This window comes from Mus musculus, chromosome 11 (assembly GCF_000001635.26).
Source record: "Mus musculus strain C57BL/6J chromosome 11, GRCm38.p6 C57BL/6J".
NCBI classification, from domain to species: domain Eukaryota; kingdom Metazoa; phylum Chordata; class Mammalia; order Rodentia; family Muridae; genus Mus; species Mus musculus.
In genome coordinates, this window is record NC_000077.6 from 60626345 (window position 1) to 60647707 (window position 21363).

Here is a 21363-nt window from a genome sequence, read left to right on the forward strand (position 1 = left end):
GCAGAAAAGCTTACAGAGTGGGAGGGTATGTTGTATATTAGTCCTTGGTAGGCTAGCGAATTTTTTCTTTGTTTGTTTGTTTGATTGATTTTTGTTTTGTTTTGTTTTTGCGACATGGTTTCTCTGTTTTGTCCTGGTTGTCCTGGAACTCACTCTGTAGACCATGCTGGACTGAAACTCAGAAGTCTGCCTGCCTCTGCTTCCCAAGTTCTGGGATTAGAGGCATTACTGACTGACTAGCTAGCCAAATTTTTAAAACAGTTCTGTACCAGGAGCATGCCTTCAATCCTGGTACTCAGGAGGCAGAGGCTGGAGGATATTTGCGTTTGAGGTCAGCCTGGTCTACAGAGGTTGTTCTGGGCTCTTCAGAGATATACAGAGAAATTTTGCCTCCAAAAAACTAAATAAATAAATAAATAAATAAATGGAAAAGGAAAAGAAAAAGAAGAAAGTTTGAGCTGGGCTATAGGTAAATGTTGGGTTTGAAGCCCAGGACAAAAGGCTGAGGTGTCTAACTATCAAAGCAGACCTGCCTGCTGTATTTTCCTTCCTCCCTCAGAAGTTGTAGTTACTCACTCTTTCTACCTTCATGGCTATTGGCTGCTGCAACTGCTCTCCCCTCTTGTCCTCTCCACTCCCTGCTCTCCTCACATGGTACAGCTTAAGTCAGCTCATGTCCACACTGGGCTCTCCCAGACATCCCTACCCCTCTATGCTTGCCCACATAACTAAAGTAAACCTTCTCCTCCCTCATACTTAGGGAATGTAAGTATCATTTCTTTTTTTTTTCACCAATCATGTTTTCTTTCCTTTTTATTTATTCGTCTTCCTTCATTTCTTCTCCTTTTGATTCTTTAAACACCTGTTACAGCAGCAGGTATGGAGGCTGAGGAAGACCAGGAATTCAAGAGCAACTTAGGTTATATAGTAGGATAGCAACACCTATCTCAGAAACAAAAGCATAGGCCAGGTGTAGTGACAGGTGTGATAGCACACATCTTTAATCCCATCATCAGTCCAGAGGCTGCCCTGTGAGTCTGATCTATGTAGTAAATTCTAGACCTGTCAGGACTACCCAGTGAAATACTATCAAAAATAAGGACTAGGTCAATAAATACATTATAAAAAATAAAACTCATCTTTTTATTTGGTTTTAAAATTGATTTTATATATATATATATATATATATATATATATATATATATATATACACGCACACACACACACACACACATTTATCTGTATCTGTATTGAGTGCTCTGTCTGCATGTACACCTATATGCTTGACGGTGGTGAAACCCCAAGGGGTTGCTGGAAATTGAACTCAGGACCTCTAGAAGAGCAGTCAGCACTCTTTCCACTGTGCCAACTCTCCATCCCCCATTCAATTCTTACCACAATTTCTAACACCACACTTAGGATTAGTCAAATCCTAATTCTACAAATGCCATTAGCAAGCAGTATCCTCTCTGGCCTCACTGTCTTCCTCTGTAAAATAACCATAGCTTTCAGCTGTCAGTGTTGGCACATGCTTTTAATCCCAGCACTGAGGAGGCAGAGGCAGGAAGATCTCTGAGTTCAAGCCAGCCTGGTCTCCTAAACAAGTTCCAGGACAGGCAGTGCTACATAGAGAAACCTTATGGCAAAACACCAACTACTACAACAACAACAACAAACACACACACAAACACACTGAACAATCCACTTACACACACAAAAAAAATATAGCCTTAAAGTAAGAGTTGCCTGGGCAGACTAAGTGTTAAGAAATTTGCGGAATATATTGCCCCCATTCTACAATGAGGAAATGGAAGGAGATGGCAGAGGCAGTGTGTTAGAACCTGGAATCTCAGACAGGAATGGATCATATGGCCCCAGTCCCTGCAACCTGAAAGCCACCCTCCCAATAGTTGTACCCCAATCTGAGTCTAAGGCTTGCTCACAGCCACAGGTAGCTATCCTAGAGCCAGGGAACCAGAGAGAGCTGAACAGGAAAGGACACTTGCTGCCAAGTCTGATGATCTGAGTTTGGTCCCAGAACCCCAAGGAAAAGGTAGGAGAAAGAAAGCTGAGTCCACCAAGTTGTCTGTATGTGCCTCACTCCCACATCATACATGTATGCATATACAGGTGCACTCATGTGCATACACTAGGAAGAATAAATAAAATACTTTGTTTCCAGTTGATGGAAGGGGACTTTATTTGATCTCAGGGTCACTCCAGCTATGACCTCATCTTCATTTGACCTTGTTTTGGGGGCACAGGTTGTTGGTATGGCCCCACTTCTTGCAGCAGTCGACTGCACGAGGGTGCAGGCATGTGTAGCACTTGCAGCAGATCATCTTGTTACTTGTCCTTCTGGGCAAGCTGACACTGGCAGGGCTCAAGGATGCCACCTCGCAGACGCAGCACCAGGTACAAGGTGGAATGGTTCTGGATGTAGTAGTTGGAAAGGGTGCGTCCATCCTGCAGCTGTTTGCCGGCAAATACCAGCCTCTGCTGGTCAACTGGGATGCCTTCCTTGTCTTGGATCTTGACCTTGACATTCTTGATGGTGTCACTGGGCTCGACCTCAAAAGTGATGGTCTTGCCTGTCAGGGTCTTCACGAAGATCTGCATGTTGGCCTCTGCCAATTGGCCTCCTAGTGGAAGAGAAAATGAAACGTTTTAAAAGAAGAGCTCATACCAATATCCATGGTCAGGCCTGTGTCAAGGTGAGTCCTACCTCAGGCGAAGGATGAACGAAGGTATTATCTTTGATTTTTTATTTTTTAACTTGTATTTATTATTTATTTATGTAAGTACACGGTAGCTGTTGTCTTCAGACACCCCAGAAGAGGGAGTCACATCTTGTTACAGAATTTGTGAGCCTTCATGTGGTTGCTGGGATCTGAACTCAGGACCTTCAGAAGAGCATTCAGTGCCCTTAAGCACTCGGCCATCTCTCCAGCCCCCGTTCATTCTTACCTCAATTTCTAACAACACACTTAAGAGTCAAATCCTAATTCTACAAATGCCATGAGCAAGCAATATCCTCTCTGGCCTCACTGTCTTCCTCTGTAAAATAACCATCGCTTTCAGCTGTCAGTGTTGGCACATGCTTTTAATCCCAGCACTGAGGAGGCAGAGGCAGGCAGATCTCTGAGTTCAAGGCCAGCCTGGTCTACTAAACAAGTTCCAGGATAGGAAGGTCTACACAGAGAAACCTTATTCAAAACAGCAACAACACACACACACACACACAGACACACACACACACACCAAACCACATACACACCAATCCACACACGCAAAATGCATGTAGCCTTAAAGGAAGAGTTGCCTGAGCAGACTAAGTGTTAAGAAATCTGGGGCATATATTGCCCCCATTCTACAATGAGGTAAAGGAAGAGAAAATGAAATGTTTTAAAAGAAGAGCTCAAACCAATATCCATGGTCAGGCCTGTGTCAAGGTGAGTCCTACCTCAGGCGAAGGATGAACGAAGGTATTATCTTTGACTTTTTATTTTTTAACTTGTATTTATTATCTATTATAGGTAAGTACACTGTAGCTGTTGTCTTCAGACACCCCAGAAGAGGGAGTCACATCTTGTTATGGAATTTGTGAGCCATCAATGTGTTGCTGGGATTTGAACTCAGGACCTTCAGAAGAGCAGTCAGTGCCCTTAAGCACTCGGCCATCTCTCCAGCTCCTAACCTGTTCTTTATTGGAGTCTCAGGATGTATTCCAGTCTAGCTGGGACTCAACATCCCCCTTGGCCTGTTCCTTCTGAGAGCCTGTTTTCTCCTCTGAAAAATGGACTCAGAGGGGATGACCCACCCCATCCTTTCTTCCCTAGTCAGCCCCTGGATGGAATATGCCAGTGCATAGGGTGTGTCAGCCTATCTGCATTCCTGCAAGAATCAGGGACTCACTGCTGCCCTATGACTAGCCTAGCTGACTCCTCTCCTGGTATCCTTCTCTCTCTCATCACTTAGCTTCTTTCTAAGCCCTCCCAACCCTGCCTAGATCTCCTGCAGGTATTTTAGACCTGCCAAGCACCCAGACACCACCTAGAAGCAGCTGCCAGTAGGTTTGGGTGCTCCTGGTTGTTTGAGGCTCTCTCCTTTCACCCTCCCTGCTCCCTGGGACTTCCTTCTTTCCCTTTACAATCATTCTCACCTCTTCCATTTGCAGGGATGTAGACCAAGGTGACATTGGACCAAAAGTCTGTCCTTTGCTTCCACTTACTTTTTCTTTTTTTAAGCTAGCTTAGCTAGGAACATCTCCAATGTGGTGTTTTGAGAAGCTTATCTGTTAAGAGCACTGACTACTCTTACAGAAGTACGGATTTCAATTCCTAGCAACTACATGGTGGCTCACAACCATATGTAATGGGATTTTTTTAATGGAAATTTTATTTCCTTTATTTGAGAAACTTAAATTATTGGGGTACATCAAAACCAATTTCTGGGATGAGGGGAAAAAACCAGAACCCACAATATAAAAAAAAAGTTATCATCTGGGTCTCAACAGAACCCAGAGAATTTATTCTTATAATTGAAAAATTATAGGTGCTTCATAATTGAGCTTCTGATACAAAATGACCTATTGAATTTGCAACTTGGCCCTCGGTGTGGAGGTCCACAGACAAACTAGGCGGTCTTCAGACCTTAGCTGGATGCCATGAGCGGTTATTTGGCTTTTGACTTTTCTTCTTGTCTAAGAGGTAGCAGCAGCAACAGTGCCCACTTTCTGGGCAGCTTCTTTCTTGGCATGATGTTCCTGCAGGACTGCCACAGCTTCATCTACCTTGGAGTGGAGGGATTCAGGGGACTCCAGCATGTGCAGCAGCTCAGAGTTGCCAATTTCCAGCAGCATCCCGGTGATTTTCCCAGCCAGGTTTGAATGCATTGTTTGGATAAGCGGGAATAGACGCTCCCCCAGCATCTGCTTCTGCTCCTGGGGGCGCGCTGCAGCAAGCATGGAGGCAGTCAGGGGCTCCTGACGCTGGACGAGGACTGCAGGCTGGGGGGCCTGCAGCGGCTGGATAGTAGGGTGTGGGCTGCGGACACTGGAGGCGTACTTGTATGGAGCCACAGCCCTGGGAGCGGTGGCAGCAACTGTGGCTGGAGGTGCAAGGTTTGGCCTGGCTGTAGGGACTTCTCCAGACTGACAGCTGTCAGTCAGCCCTTGCTGGGCGGCACCAGCCCCACCAAAGTCCATAGCCAAGCGGTCTGGGCACTCAGACCTGACTCTCTGAGCAGTAGTAGGAAGGCCACGAGAGGACGGAGCATTACCAGTTGGAGCCAGATGTCCAAGAGCTGGACCAGGCCCAGACTGCCTCAGGGCACTAGGCATTCCTTGGAAGCCTTGAAGTCTCCCGCCTTGCTGCCAGCATGGATTAGGCCTCATCTGTGCTAACTGGTTAGGCGTGTAATATGGGGGTCTTCCCTGAGCCTGCGGAACCTCCGGCACAAAGTAGCCACCAGCTGCAGGCTGGAACTGATTTAAGATGGCACCGGCAGGGAGTGCTCTCAACCCTGCCACATGCTGCATGTACTGGTTGGTCAGGTGAGCCTTCCGCTCTTCCTTCCTCTGGGCCAGGGCGACATACAGAGGCTTGGAGCCCACAATGCGTCCATTCATCTCGGTGACAGCTTTGGTCGCCTCTTCACGAGAGGGGAAACAGACAAAGCCAAACCCTTTGCTTCTCCCATCTTCCAGCATCACCTTCGCACTGGTGATTGATCCAAAGGGAGAAAACTCTCTCCTTAATTTCTCATCATCAATGGTGTCATCCAAGTTCTTAATGTAGAGATTCACCCCCTGGTACCGGCTAATCCTCTCCTGCTTGAGCTGCTCAAACTTCCGCTTTAGCTCAGCCTGCCTTTCTACCTTTTTCTGTGCACGGCCTACAAATATGGCTTTCCCGCTCATTTCTTTTCCATTCATTTCGTCCACAGCCTTATTGGCATCCTCGTGTTTCTCGTAACTTACAAAGCCAAAGCCTCTGGACTTCCCACTGGAGTCTCTCATCACCTTGACACTTAGGGTCTTGCCAAACTGGCTGAAGAGCTCTTTCAGATTCCCATCATCCACCTCTTCTCCGAAGTTTTTGATATAAACATTGGTGAATTCCTTGGCCTTGGCTCCAAGCTCCGCTTCCCGCTCTTTGCGAGACTTGAATCTACCCACAAACACTTTACGGTCATTGAGAAGCAAGCCATTCATCTTCTCGATGGCCTTGTCGGCGGCCTCTTGGGTCTCAAAGTGAACAAAAGCGTAGCCCTTAGAGCCGTTCTCATCACAGACCACCTTACAGGACAAGATGTTTCCAAAGGCAGAGAAAGTGTCATACAGTGCCTTGTTGTCTATGGATTTGTCCAGGTTCTTGATGAAGACATTTCCCACCCCAGACTTTCTCAAAGAGGGATCGCTCTGCCACCACATGATGCGGATAGGCTTTTCATTTATCACGTCGAAGTTCATGGTGTCCAAGGCCCTCTCAGCGTCAGCTGGCTGCTGGAAGTTGACGTAGGCATAACCCAGCGAGCGCCCAGTGATCATATCGCGACAGACCCAGATGGACAGCACAGGCCCGACAGGGCTGAACTTTTCATACAGCATGGCTTCGGTGACGTCCGAGTGCAAATCGCCCACGTATAAGGAGGCCATGGGGTAGCTGCTGGCTGCAGCGTTCATCTCCCCACCCCCCAGGACCCCGAGCGCTGCCAGGAGGACTTCTAACAAGGCTACACCTGGGAAGACTGGAGCAAGGAGGCTTCGAGCCTGGACCCGAGTGTGGCACGACTTGCACGCGACTGCAAAAGACCCAAAACAAAAGGCCCTCGAAAACAATATGGCCCGCTCCTGGAGTTTGTACCAGCTGTCCTGGCTTGAGGCTTAAAAAATAAAAATTAAAGTAGTAAATCCCCTCCTAAAGGGGGCAAAAAATTGTCAAGAGACAATCAGATGCTGCGCTCACTGCCGCCTTGGGAATTTGCGTTTCGCGATAAATACAGGCCCAGGGCTCCCAGAGGTTTACAGTTACAGCAGCCTGGGAAAGGGGAAACCAAGTCTTTGTGGGTGCCTGCAAAGGGCAGCGCGGAAGGTGGTGCTGACAGCCACTGAGCTGGGCTGCTATGGGGGCGCGAAGGCTTGCAGGGGCGGGCCGGGCCGAGGGGGATGGCTCACCCCTGGATGGACATACAGATGCCAATGGACAGGCAGGCCAGAAGCTGTGAAAGTCACTTCCCGGCTGGCTCCCAGCACAAGTCGCTATCTGGTTCTTATTCTTCTTTTTTCCCTTTTGCTTTTTTTTTTCCTCTCTTCTTCTTTTCTTTTATCTTTTTTATCTTTTTCTTTTTTTTTTTTAAGATGTTTGAGGCTTTGTATTTTTTTTAAGCTTTTTCTTTTTTCTGCTTCAGGCTTGCTGAGCCCAAACGCAACACTGGTGGATGCGACCCAGGGCGGAGAGACCTGTAATGGGATCATGAGATCAAATGCCTTCTTGTGGTGTGTCTAAAGAGAGCTACAGTGTACTCATATACATGAAATAAATAATATTTAAAAAGACATTTAATATGGGGATCTAGAGAAAGGACTAAGGAGATTGAAGCCACATAGATTTAACAACATTATGAACCAAGCAGTACTCCCAGAGCTCCCAGGGATTAAACCATCAACCAAAGAATACAAATGGAGGGACCCATGGCTCCAGCTGCATATGTAGCAGAGGATGGCCTTGTTGACCATCATGGGAGAAGAGGCCCTTGGTCCTGAGAATGCTGGATACCCAGTGTAGGGGAATCCCTATATAGGGAATTGGGTTGGGTGGGTTGGTATGCAAGGAGAGGGAGAAGGGGAAAGGGGTTTTCAGAAGGGAAACAAGGAAAAGGCATAACATTTGACACTTAAAAAAAGAAAATATCTAATAAAAAAACGTTTAATACCACTGCGGGAAATATTTAAGAATTGCACCATCCCACACTATACCCAGCTACTCTCTGCCCTTGGTCTCTCCTGCTCTAGGTTAGCCCCAAGGGGTGGTCTTCCCAGCTCTGGTTTGCTTTCCTCAGAGCCACTTCTACCTATTCAGCCATCTACCCCTTGTGGCTAATTGTCACAAATCCCCTTAACACAGTAAATCAAATCTCTAGAAGCTTAGAAATAATCAGATTTATATATCAATACATTTCAATTCACAAGATGCCTACACCATCATTTCAGAGCCAATTGATACTGATACAAGCTGCCCACCTAGATTAGACAAGTCACCCTAATGGTTTTATTCTTTTGTGATATTCATAGACACCTGTGGCTATTTAAAGCCACTCAGGGTCTGAATCATCTTCCTCTTCCTCCATTGTCCTGTCTCTGAAACTCTTAGCTCCACCTCCCCTTTCCCTGTCCAATCACAGGCTTCTGATTGTACTAAAAGTGAAATTAATTGAGGAAAAAATTCTGCTACATAGTACCATACCCAGTCTTTTTAGGTCGCATTCAGTTCTTTATTTATAGCAGGAAAGCATTCTACCAATCCAGCTATGTACCCAGCCCTTCTCCTTTTCTGTATGTATCAGATTTCCTCTCTAGAGTCTAACTGGCCTGGAAATCACTATGTAGCACAGCCTGACCTTGAATTTGCAGTAATCCTCTTGCCTCAGTTTCCAGGTACTACCAAGCTACCATACCTCATTTGTATGTTATATAGTTGTTTGTCTGATTTAGTTTAGTTGTTACTAAATAGGACGAGAGAGATGGCCCATTGGTTAGAATACTTCATGCTGTGGGGCAGTGGTGGTGCACACCTTTAATCCCAGCACTTGGGAGGCAGAGACAGGCAGATTTCTGAGTTTGAGGCCAGCCAGGTTTACAGAGTGAGTTCCAGGACAGCGAAGGCTATACAGAGAAACCCTGTCTAAAAATAAATAAATAAATAAATAAATAAATAAATGCTTCATGCCTAGTGTGGGGGCTCATACCTTTTAAACCCAGTACTCAGGAGGCAGAACCTTACTGAATTCTGTTAGGTTGAGGCCATCCAATGGTACATGAGAGAACCCTATCTCAAATATGAAATAAAACATAACCAGGCATTGTTCACAAGTCTATAACCCCATCCTTTAGAAGAAGGCTGAGGCAAGAGAATTGCTGTGAGTTCTAAGCCTCGCAGGCTACATGGCAAGAGCCCATCTCAAAAACAAAAACAAACAAGTGGGTCTGGACCATACAGAATTGCATTTGCCTCTGCATCATGGTCAAAGGTGTTCCACAGCACACATCTAGATCCTCTCTCTCTCCCCCTACCTCTCCACCACCCTCTCCCTCTCTCCCCCTCCCCATCTTCCTATATCCCTCCACCTCACCCCTCCTTCCATACATTTTTATTTGCTATGCTTGTAAGATTAGCTTCAATATTTTTAAAGATTTATTTCATGTATTATGTATGTACACTGTTGCTGTCTTCAGACACACCAGAAGAGGGCATCATATCCGATTTCAGATGGTTGTGAGCCACCACATGGTTGCTGGGAATTAAACCCAGGAGCACTGTTCTCTTAACCTTTGAGCCATCTCTCCAGCCCAGCATCAAATTCCTGATTCAAGAGACCCTCCTGCTTCCACTTCCTAAGTACACGGGAGAGAAGGCACTTACCACATCTTTTTCTTACCTTTTATAGAAATGTATTCAATTTAAAGAAAGTGCTTTCTAGCTCACAAATCAAGACACAGCCCATTGTGATGGGGAAGACCAGGAAATCAGAGCATGGGTAGCTGGTTATGTTTGTGTTTCTAGTCAGAATATGAAAGCAATGAACATAGGCTTCTCAGATTTAAAAATCTACTAAAGAGGGGCTGCCTAGCTGGCTTAATGGTTAATAGCACTGGCTGCTCTTCCAGAGAGGTACTGAGTTCAATTCCCAGCAACCAGGTATTAGTCAGGGTTCTCTAGAGTCACAGAACTTATGGCTTAGCCTCTATATAGTAAAAAAATTTGTTGATAACTTACAGTCAGCAATTCAACTCCCAACAATGGTCAGCTGCAGCTGTGAATGGAAGTCCAAGGATCTAGCAGTTGCTCAGTCCACAAGGCAGCAGGCTTGGAGAGAGAGTGTGAGTCTTCCTTCTTCCAATGTCCTTATATGGGCTCCAGCAGAAGGTGTAGCCCAGATTACAGGTGTGTGCCACCACACCTTTAATCCCAGATGACCTTGGAATTCAGAGATCTCCCTCCCTTAATCTACTGGTACTCATAGCCACTATGCCTTAAGATCTCCATACCAAGATCCAGGCCAGAAACTTCTCTCTCCAGCCTCCAGATTAGAATCACTGGGGAACCTTCCATTTCTGGATTGTAGTTCATTCCAGATACAGTCAAGTTGACAACCAGGAATAGCCACTACAAACAACATTGTGGCTCATGACCATCTATAAGGGCATCTGATGCCCTCTTATAGCATGCAGGTGTGCATGCAGCAAAGAACCCACACTAGAGAGAGAGAGAAAGAGAGAGAGAGAATGAGAGGAAGTAGGAGAGGGAGAGAGTGACAGAGTAAGAGAGAGAGAAATGAGAACATATTTTTAAAAAGATTTACTTATTTATTATGGATAGAGCGTTCTGCCTGCATGTTTCCTGAAGGGCAGATAGGCATAAGATCTCATTATGGGCGGTTGTGATCCATCATGTTGTTGCTGGGAATTGAACTCAGGACCTCTGGAACCCGAGACAGGTCTCTTGACCTCTGAGCCATTCTTCAGCCAAAGAACCATGTATTTATAAAAAAAAAAAAAAAAAAAAAAAAAAAAAAAAAAAAAAAACCATACCGAAGTTAAAATTTACCAGCATTTAGGCAAAATGGGCAGCCTGTTCTTCAGAATGAGTTCCAGGGTAGCCAGGCTGCACAGAGAAACCCTGCCTCCAAAGAAACAAAAAATAAACACCAAAACACAAAATTTATGTTTAAAAATTGTGATTGTGCTGGCTAATTTTATGTCAACTGAACAAAAAATTTCTCTGTAAGGAGGAAACTTCACTGAGAAAAAAATGCAGCCAGGCAGTGGTGGCACAAGCCTTTAATCCCAGCACTTGGGAGGCAGAGGCAGGTAGATTTCTGTGTTTCAGGCCAGCCTGGTCTACAAAGTGAGTTCCAGGACAGCCAAGGATATGCAAGAAACCCTGTATCGAAAAATCAAAAGAAAAAATGGTTTTGAAAGATCCTGATAGAATGTAAAAGGTCACAGAAGCCCTGAAATTGGCAAAATAGATTTCATTGTTAGTAGAACTAGCTTCCCGATTTAGAAAAATAGAGGTGCACAATGCTCTGGCTGCTCCTCAAAAATGTGTGTCTGCCAATGTTCTGACCAGGTGTGTGCCCATTGCTGCCCCTCACTGCCAGGTGTTTGTGATATTGATTTCTGGGAAAGAGTCAGGAAATCTCCCCAGCTACCATAGTCGGGGCCAATCAGGAGTGCTGCACCTTCATTACACTCTTTCCTTGTCTCCCTCCCATACCCATTTCTTGAAGAATCAATCATTTTAGAATAGATATTGTTTAGATCTGGAAATCCCCTACTCGTCCCCCTTTCTCCTTTCTCCCCTGAGGGCCTATAAAGACTGGGACCTCTTTCCCCTCAAGGTCGACTCCTCTACCCCAATGTGGGATATGAGTTGTCCCCAGAGCTCTGGCTTTCCCTGAATAAAGCCTCATGTGGTTTGCTACAAGCTAGGTCTATCAGGAGTTCTTGGGTGTCCGCTATTGTCCTGAGGCCTGAGCAAGGGGCTCTTTTAAGAGTCTTTCAGGTTTAAGATCCTGCTTGAGGGCATTGTTTTATTAATTTTCTTACTATTATCTTATTAGTGATTAATGGGGGAGAGCCCTGTCTAGTATGGGTGGTGACATCCCTGGGCCAATTGTCCTGGGTTCTATAAGAAAACAGATCCAGGCCTAGTGGGACACACCATTAATCCCAGCACTCATGAGACAGAGGCAGGCAGATCTAAAGCCAGCTTGGTCTACAGAGTAAGTTCCATGACAGCCAGGGCTACATAGAGAAACCATGTCTCAAATAACACAAAAGAAAGAAAGAAAGAAAGAAAGAAAGAAAGAAAGAAAGAAAGAAAGAAAGAAAGAAAGAAAGAAAGAAAGAAAGGAAGGAAGAAAGAAAGAAAGAGAAAAAAAGAAAGAAAAAGAAAAAAGAAAGAGAGAAAGAAAAAGAAAAAGAGAACGAAAAAGAAAAAAAAAACAGGATGAGCCAGCCATTAGGAGGGAGCGAGTAAACAGCATCTCTCCAGGGACCCTGCATCAGCTCCTGCCTCCAAGTTCCTGCCCTGCTTGAGCTCCTGCCCTCACTGCTCTTGGTGATGAACTGTTTGTTATATGGGACTGTGAGGAAGAGGAACCCTCTCCTCCCCAAGGCCCTTTTGGTCACAGTGTTTCATCACAGCAATAGTGACCCTGACTGAGATGGGGATGTAGCTCAGTTGGTAGAGAGCTCACCTAGCAGGCCCTGAGTTCTGAATTTGATCCCTCATGCTGTGCACAGTGTGTGGCTTGGTGCTGGTGCATGCTTACAGTCCTGCAGCAGGGAGGTTGCTGAAGGCAGATCAAGAGGGCAGTTGGGCAGGCTGTCTGGAGAAGCCTGTGTCAAGACTGGCCTTGTTGCACAAAGAAAAACAGGAGTGAAGCAGCCCAGAAAGGCAAGCTCTTTCTGTGAAATGGGTACACTGTGGTGGCCTCTGGCTTTCATCTCCACTGCAATGGGAAATGTGGCATTTCCTGAGAGTCTAATCCTGGTTGACTTCTTTGGAAAGCTGTGTGAAGGAGATGAAGGAACTGACAGGGTGAGCCCTCTCAGGGATGCCTGGCTGTCCAAATGCAGCTCTTCCTTGTAAATAAAGGGTTTGCCCTCTTGATTTTTTCCCCCTTATTTTTATGTGTGTAGGTATGTTGTCTGCCTTTTTGTCTTCATACTACATGTGACCAAGGATGCTGAAAGAGGGTGTCAGTGCCACCATATAGGTCTCATCTCTCCAGCCCTGGGAATTGCAATCTTTTCATCTCCTCCACCTGGTAAAACCCTTGTTCATACAAGGCATGGAGAGATGGTGCAGTGGTTCAGAGCACTGGCCTCTCTCTTCCAGTGCTCTTCCAGGGAACTTGAGTTCAGTTCCCAGAGACCACTTCAGGCAGCTGACAACTACCTGCAACTCTACTTCCAAAGGATCCCATGCTGTCTTCTTTGTCGAATGGGTACCATGCTTCTGCACTGGGAATTTCCATGTTCTTCCCATTCATGTGGTGTCTACCCTAGGGACCAATCAAGTGTTCTTTCCCTTTTATTTCTTCTTCCTCCTTTTCATCCGTAAAACACCTGTTCCAGCCACAGATAAGGAGGCTGAGGAAGGAAGTCTAGGATTTCTTTTATTTTTAGTTTTTTTTAAGATTTATTTATTTATTATTTGTAAGTACACTGTATTATATGTAAGTACACTGTAGCTGTCTTCAGACACTCCAGAAGAGGGAGTCAGATCTCATTATGGATGGTTGTGAGCCACCATGTGGTTGCTGGGATTAGAACTCCGGACCTTCGGAAGAGCAGTCAAGTGCTCTTACCCACTGAGCCATCTCACCAACCCCTGAAGTCTAGGATTTCAAGACAAACGTAGGTTATACAGCAGGATAGCAGCACCTGTCTCAGAAACAAAAGCTTAGGCCAGGTGTAGTGACAGGGGTGATAGTACATATCTTTAAACCCTTCAATCCAGAGGCTGCCATGTGAGTCTGATCTATGTACTAAATTCCAGTCCTGTCAGGACTACCCAGTGAAATACTATCATAAATAATAAATAGGTCAATAAATACAATATAAAAATAAAATAAAGCTAATTTTTATATATTTCATAATTTTATTTAATGTGTATAGAATGAGTGCTCTACTGATGTGCTAGATGATTGTGAGCCACCATGTGGTTGCTGGGAATTGAACTCAGGACCTCTGGAAGAGCAGTCTCTGCTCTTTCCAGCCTGCATTCAATTCTTACCACAATTTCTTTTTTTTTTTTAAGATTTATTTATTGTTATATGTAAGTACACTGTAGCTGTCTTCAGACACACCAGAAGTGGGTATCAGATGCCATTACAGGTGGTTGTGAGCCACCATGTGGTTGGTGGGATTTGAACTCAGGACCTTCGGAAGAGCAGTCAGTGCTCTTACCCACTGAGCCATCTCACCAGCCCCTGAAGTCTAGGATTTCAAGAGCAAATTAGGTTATATAGCAGGATAGCAGCAACTGTCTCAGAAACAAAACCATAGGCCAGGTGTAGTGACAGGTGTGATAGCATACATCTTTAAACCCTTCAGTCCAGAGGCTGCCCTGTGAGTCTGATCTATGTAGTAAATTCTAGACCTGTCAGGACTACCCAGTGAAATACTATCATAAATAACAACTAGGTCAATAAATACAATATAAAAAATAAAATAAAACTCATCTTTATATTTTGTTTTTGATTATATATATACACACACATTGATATGTATCTATAATGAGTGCTCTATCTGCATGTACACCTATATGCTTGATGGTGGTGACACACCATGGGGTTGAGGGAAATTGATCTCAGGACCTCTAGAAGAGCAGTCAGCACTCTTTCCACTGAGCCATCTCTCCAGCCCCCATTCAATTCTTACCACAATTTCTAACACCACACTTAGGATTAGTCAAATCCTAATTCTACAAATGCCATGAGCAAGCAGTATCCTCTCTGGCCTCACTGTCTTCCTCTGTAAAATAACCATAGCTTTCAGCTGTCAGTGTTGGCACATGCTTTTAATCCCAGCACTGAGGAGGCAGAGGCAGGAAGATCTCTGAGTTCAAGCCAGCCTGGTCTCCTAAACAAGTTCCAGGACAGGCAGTGCTACATAGAGAAACCTTATGGCAAAACAGCAACTACTACAACAACAACAACAAACACACACACAAACACACTGAACAATCCACATACACACACAGAAAAAATATAGCCTTAAAGTAAGAGTTGCCTGGGCAGACTAAGTGTTAAGAAATTTGTGGAATATATTGCCCCCATTCTACAATGAGGAAATGGAAGGAGATGGCAGAGGCAGTGTGTTAGAACCTGGAATCTCAGACAGGAATGGATCATATGGCCCCAGTCCCTGCAACCTGAAAGCCACCCTCCCAGTAGTTGTACCCAATCTGAGTCTAAGGCTTGCTCACAGCCACAGGTAGCTATCCTAGAGCCAGGGAACCAGAGAGAGCTGAACAGGAAAGGACACTTGCTGCCAAGTCTGATGATCTGAGTTTGGTCCCAGAACCCCAAGGAAAAGGTAGGAGAAAGAAAGCTGAGTCCACCAAGTTGTCTGTATGTGCCTCACTCCCACATCATACATGTATGCATATACAGGTGCACTCATGTGCATACACTAGGTAGAATCAATAAAATGCTTTTTTTTCCCAGTTGATGGAAGGGACTTTATTTGATCTCAGGGTCACTCCAGCTATGACCTCATCTTCATTTGACCTTGTTTTGGGGGCACAGGTTGTTGGTATGGCCCCACTTCTTGCAGCAGTCGACTGCACGAGGGTGCAGGCATGTGAAGCACTTGCAGCAGATCATCTTGTTACTTGTCCTTCTGGGCAAGCTGACACTGGCAGGGCTCAAGGATGCCACCTCGCAGACGCAGCACCAGGTACAAGGTGGAATGGTTCTGGATGTAGTAGTTGGAAAGGGTGCGTCCATCCTGCAGCTGTTTGCCGGCAAATACCAGCCTCTGCTGGTCAACTGGGATGCCTTCCTTGTCTTGGATCTTGACCTTGACATTCTTGATGGTGTCACTGGGCTCCACCTCAAAAGTGATGGTCTTGCCTGTCAGGGTCTTCACGAAGATCTGCATGTTTCCCTCTGCCAATTGGCCTCCTAGTGGAAGAGAAAATGAACTGTTTTAAAGGAAGAGCTCATACCAATATCCATGGTCAGGCCTGTGTCAAGGTGAGTCCTACCTCAGGTGAAGGATGAAGGAAGTCATTATCTTTGACTTTTTATTTTTTAACTTGGTATTTATTATCTATTATATGTAAATACACTGTAGCTGTTGTCTTCAGACACCCCAGAAGAGGGAGTCATCTTGTTATGGAAATTGTGAGCCTTCATGTGGTTGCTGGGATCTGAACTCAGGACCTTCAGAAGAGCAGTCATTGCCCCTAAGCACTCAGCCATCTCTCCAGCCCTTGACCTGTTCTTTATTGGCAGTCTCAGGATGTATTCCAGTCTAGCTGGGACTCAACATCCCCCTTGGCCTGTTCCTTCTGAGAGCCTGTTTTCTCCTCTGAAAAATGGACTCAGAGGGGATGACCCACCCCATCCTTTCTTCCCTAGTCAGCCCCTGGATGGAATATGCCAGTGCATAGGGTGTGTCAGCCTATCTGCATTCCTGCAAGAATCAGGGACTCACTGCTGCCCTATGACCAGCCTAGCTGATTCCTCTCCTGGTATCCTTCTCTCTCTCATCACTTAGCTTCTTTCTAAGCCCTCCCAACCCTGCCTAGATCTCCTGCAGGTATTTAGACCTGCCGAGCACCCAGACACCACCGAGAAGAAGCTGCCAGTAGGTTTGGGTGCTCCTGGTTGTTTGAGGCTCTCCTTTCACCCTCCCTGCTCCCTGGGACTTCCTTTTTTCCCTTTACAATCATTCTCACCTCTTCCATTTGCAGGGATGTAGACCAAGGAGACATTGGACCAAGTGTCTGCCCTTTCTTCCACTTACTTTTTTTTTTTTTTTTAAGCTAGCTTACCTGAGGAACATCTCCAATGAGGTGTTTTGAGATGGCTTAGCTGTTAAGAGCACTGACTACTCTTACAGAAGTACTGATTTCAATTTCTAGCAACCACATGGTGGCTCAAAACCATGTGTAATGGTTTTTAATGCCTTCTTGTGGTGTTTCTAAAGACAGCTACAGTGTACTCATATACATGATATAAACAATATTTTAAAAAAAACATTTAATATGGGGATCTAGAGAAAGGACTAAAGGAGATTGAAGCCACATAGACTTAAGAACACTATGAACCAAGCAGTGCTCCCAGAGCTCCCAGGGATTAAACCATCAACCAAAGAATACAAATGGAGGGACCCATGGCTCCAGCTGCATATGTAGCAGAGGATAGCCTTGTTGAACATCAATGAAAGGAGAGGCCCTTGGGCCTGAAAATGCTGGATACCCAGTGTAGGGGAATACCTGGATAGGGAATTGGGAATGGGTGGGTTGGTAAGCATGGAGAGGGAGAAGGGGATAGGGAATTTTCAGAGGGGAAACAAGGAAAGGGGATAGACAACATTTGAAACTTAAATAAAGAAAATATCTAAGAAAAAACATTTAATACCACTGGGGGAAATATTTAAGAATTGCACCATCCCACACTATACCCAGCTACTCTCTGCCCTTGGTCTCTCCTGCTCTAGGTTAGCCCCAAGGGGTGGTCTTCCCAGCTCTGGTTTGCTTTCCTCAGAGCCACTTTTACCTATTCAGCCATCTACCCCCTGTGGCAAGGTTGTCAGAAATCCCCTTAACACAGTAAATCAAATCTCTAGAAGCTTAGAAATAATCAGTCAGATTTATATATCAATACATTCTCAATTCACAAGATGACTACACCATCATTTCAGAGCCAGCTGATACTGATACAAGCTGCCCACCTAGATTAGACAAGTCACCCCAATGATTTTATCTTTTGTGATATTCATAGACACCTGTGGCTATTTAAGCCACTCAGGATCTGGATCATCTTCCTCTTCCTCCATTGTCCTGTCTCTGAAACTCTTAGCTCCACCTCCCCTTTCCCTGTCCAATCACAGGCTTCTGATTGTACTAAAAGTGAAATTAATTGAGGAAAAAAATTCTGCTACATAGTACCATACCCAGTCCTTTTAGGTTGCATTCAGTTCTTTATTTATAGCAGGAAAGCATTCTACCAATCCAGCTATGTACCCAGCCCTTCTCCTTTTCTGTGTCTATCAGATTTCCTCTCTATAGTCTAACTGGCCTGGAAATCACTATGTAGCACAGCCTGACCTTGAATTTGCAGTAATCCTCTTGCCTCAGTTTCCAGGTACTACCAAGCTACCATAACTCATTTGTATGTTATATAGTTGTTTGTCTGATTTAGTTTAGTTGTTACTAAATAGGACTAGAGAGATGGCTCACTGGTTGGAATACTTCATGCTGTGGGGCAGTGGTGGTGCACACCTTTAATCCCAACACTTGGGAAGCAGAGACAGTCAGATTTCTGAGTTTGATACCAGGCTGGTTTACAGAGTGAGTTCCAGGACAGCGAAGGCTATACAGAGAAACCCTGTCTCAAAAATAAATAAATAAACAAACAAAAAACAAACAAACAAATAAATAAATGCTTCATGCCTAGTGTGCGGGCTCATACATTTTAAACCCAGTACTCAGTAGGCAGAAGCTTACTGAATTCTGTTAGGTTGAGGCCATCCAGGTACATGATAGAACCCTATCTAAAAATGAAATGAAGTATAACCAGGCATTGTTGACAAGTCTATAACCCCATCCCTTAGAAGATAGCTGAGGCAAGAGAATTGCTGTGAGTTCAAAGCCTCTCAGGCTACAAGGCAAGAGCCCATCTCAAAAACAAAAACAAACAAGTGGGTCTGGACCATACAGAATTGCATTTGCCTCTGCATCATGGTCCAAGTTGTTCCACTCCACACATCTAGATCCTCTCCCTCTCCCCCTACCTCTCCACCACCCTCTCCCTCTCTTTCCCTCCCCATCTTCCTTTATCCCTCCACCTCATCCCTCCTTCCATACATTTTTATTTGCTATGCCCGTAAGATCAGCTTCAATTTTTTTTAAGATTTATTTCATGTATTATGTATGTACACTGTTGCTGTCTTCAGACACACCAGAAGAGGGCATCAGATCCTATTTCAGATGGTTGTGAGCCACCACATGGTTGCTGGGAATTAAACCCAGGACCACTGTTCTCTTAACTTTTGAGCCATCTCTCCAGGCCAGCATCAAATTCCTGATTCAAGAGGCCCTCCTGTCTCCACTTCCTAAGTGCACAGGAGAGAAGGCACTTACCACATCTTTTTCTTTCCTTTTATAGGAATGTATTTAATTTAAAGAAAGAGCTTTCTAGCTCACAAATCAAGACACAGCCCATTGTGATGGGGAAGACCAGAAAGTCAGAGCCTGGGCAGCTGGTTATGTTTGTGTTTCTAGTCAGAATATGAAAGCAATGAATTTAGGCTTCTCAGATGTAAAATTTCACTAAAGAGGGGCTGCCTAGCTGGCTTAATGGTCAATAGCACTGGCTGCTCTTCCAGAGAGGTACTGAGTTCAATTCCCAGCAACCAGGTATTAGTCAGGGTTCTCTAGAGTCACAGAACTTATGGCTTAGCCTCTATATAGTAAAAGAATTTGTTGATAACTTACAGTCAGCAGTCCAACTCCCAACAATGGTCAGCTGCAGCTGTGAATGGAAGTCCAAGGATCTAGCAGTTGCTCAGTCCAACAAGGCAGCAGGCTTGGGGAGAGAGAGAGTGAATCTTCCTTCTTCCAATGTCCTTATATGGGCTCCAGCAGAAGGTGTAGCCCAGATTACAGGTGTGTGCCACCATACCGTTAATCCCAGATGACCTTGGAATTCAGAGATCACCCTCCCTTAATCTTCTGGTACTCATAGCCACTATGCCTTAAGATCTCCATACCAAGATCCAGGCCAGAAACTTCTCTCTCCAGCCTCCAGATTAGAATCACTGGGGAGCCTTCCATTTCTGGATTGTAGTTCATTCCAGATACAGTCAAGTTGACAACCAGGAATAGCCACTACAAACCACATGGTGGCTTATGACCATCTATAAGGGCATCTGATGCCCTCTTATAGCATGCAGTTGTGCATGCAGCAAAGAACCCACACTTGAGAGAGAGAGAAAGATAGAGAGAATGAGAGGAAGTGGGAGAGCAAGAGAGAGAGAGAGAGAATGAGAGGAAGTAGGAGAGGGAGAGAAAGACAGAGTAAGAGAGAGAAATGAGAACATATTTTTAAAAAGATTGACTTATTTATTATGGATACAGCTTTCTGCCTGCATGTATCCTGCAGGGCACAAAGGCATAAGACTCATCATGGGTGGTTGTGATCCACCATGTGTTTGCTGCGAATTGAACTCGGGACCTCTGGAACCCCAGACAGGTCTCTTAAACTCTGAGCCATCTCTTCAGCCAAAGAAGATTTATTTACAAAAAAAAAAACAAAACCATACTGAAGTTAAAATTTGCCAACATGTAGCCAAAATGGGCAGCTCTCTTCAGGCAAAGAACATTTATTTTAAAAAAAAAAAACATACTGAAGTTAAATTTTGCCAGCATTTAGGCAAAATGGGCAGCCTGGTCAACACAATGAGTTCCAGGGTAGCCAGGCTGCACAGAGAAGCCCTGCCTCCAAAGGAAAAAAAAAAAAAACCCACAAAATTTATTTGTAAAAATTATGATTGTATTGGCTAATATTATGTCAACTGAACACAGAATTTCTCTGAAAGGAGTAAATTTCCCTGAGAAAAAATGCAGCCAGGTAGTGGTAGCACAAGCCTTTAATCCTAGCACTTGGGAGGCCGAGGCAGGTAGATTTCTGTGTTCCAGGCCAGCCTGGTCAACAAAGTGAGTTCCAGGACAGCCAGGATGTGCAAGAAACCCTGTATTGAAAGAACCAAAAGAAAAAAATCCTCTTTAAGATCCTGCTTGAGGGCATTTTTAAATTAATTTTCTTACTATTTTCTTATTAGTGATTAATGGAGGGGGGCCCTGTCTGTTATGGGTGGTGCCATGCCTGGCACAAATTCCTGGGTTCTATAAGAAAACAGATCCAGGCCTGGTGGGAAACACCTTTAATTCCAGCACTCAAGAGGCAGAGGCAGGGGGGCTGGTGAGATGGCTCAGTGATTAAGAGCACTGACTGCTCTTCCAAAGGTCTTGAGTTCAATTCCCAGCAGCCGCATGGTGGCTCACAACCATCTGTAAGGAAATCTGATGGCCTCTTTTGGAGTGTCTGAAGATAGGTACAGTGTACTTACATATAATAAATAAATAAATATTTTTAAAAAAAAAAGAGGCAGAGGCTGGCAGATCTCTTAGTTCAAAGCCAGCCTGGTCTACAGAGTAAGTTCCATGACATAGAGAAAACCTGTCTCAGAAAACCAGAAAGGAAGAAGGAAAGAAAGAAAGAAAGAAAGAAAGAAAGAAAGAAAGAAAGAAAGAAAGAAAGAAAGAAAGAAAGAAAGGAAGAAAGAAAGAAAGAGAAAAGAAAGAAAAAGAAAAAAGAAAACAGGTTGAGCCAGCC

General features: G+C 44.7%; 2 pseudogenes; both read right to left on the bottom strand.

The window, feature by feature from the left end:
* Positions 1-2190: 2190 nt before the first annotated feature.
* Gm12625 lies at positions 2191-15915 on the bottom strand (annotated as a pseudogene).
* Gm12626 (predicted gene 12626) lies at positions 4386-7141 on the bottom strand (annotated as a pseudogene).
* Positions 15916-21363: the final 5448 nt, after the last annotated feature.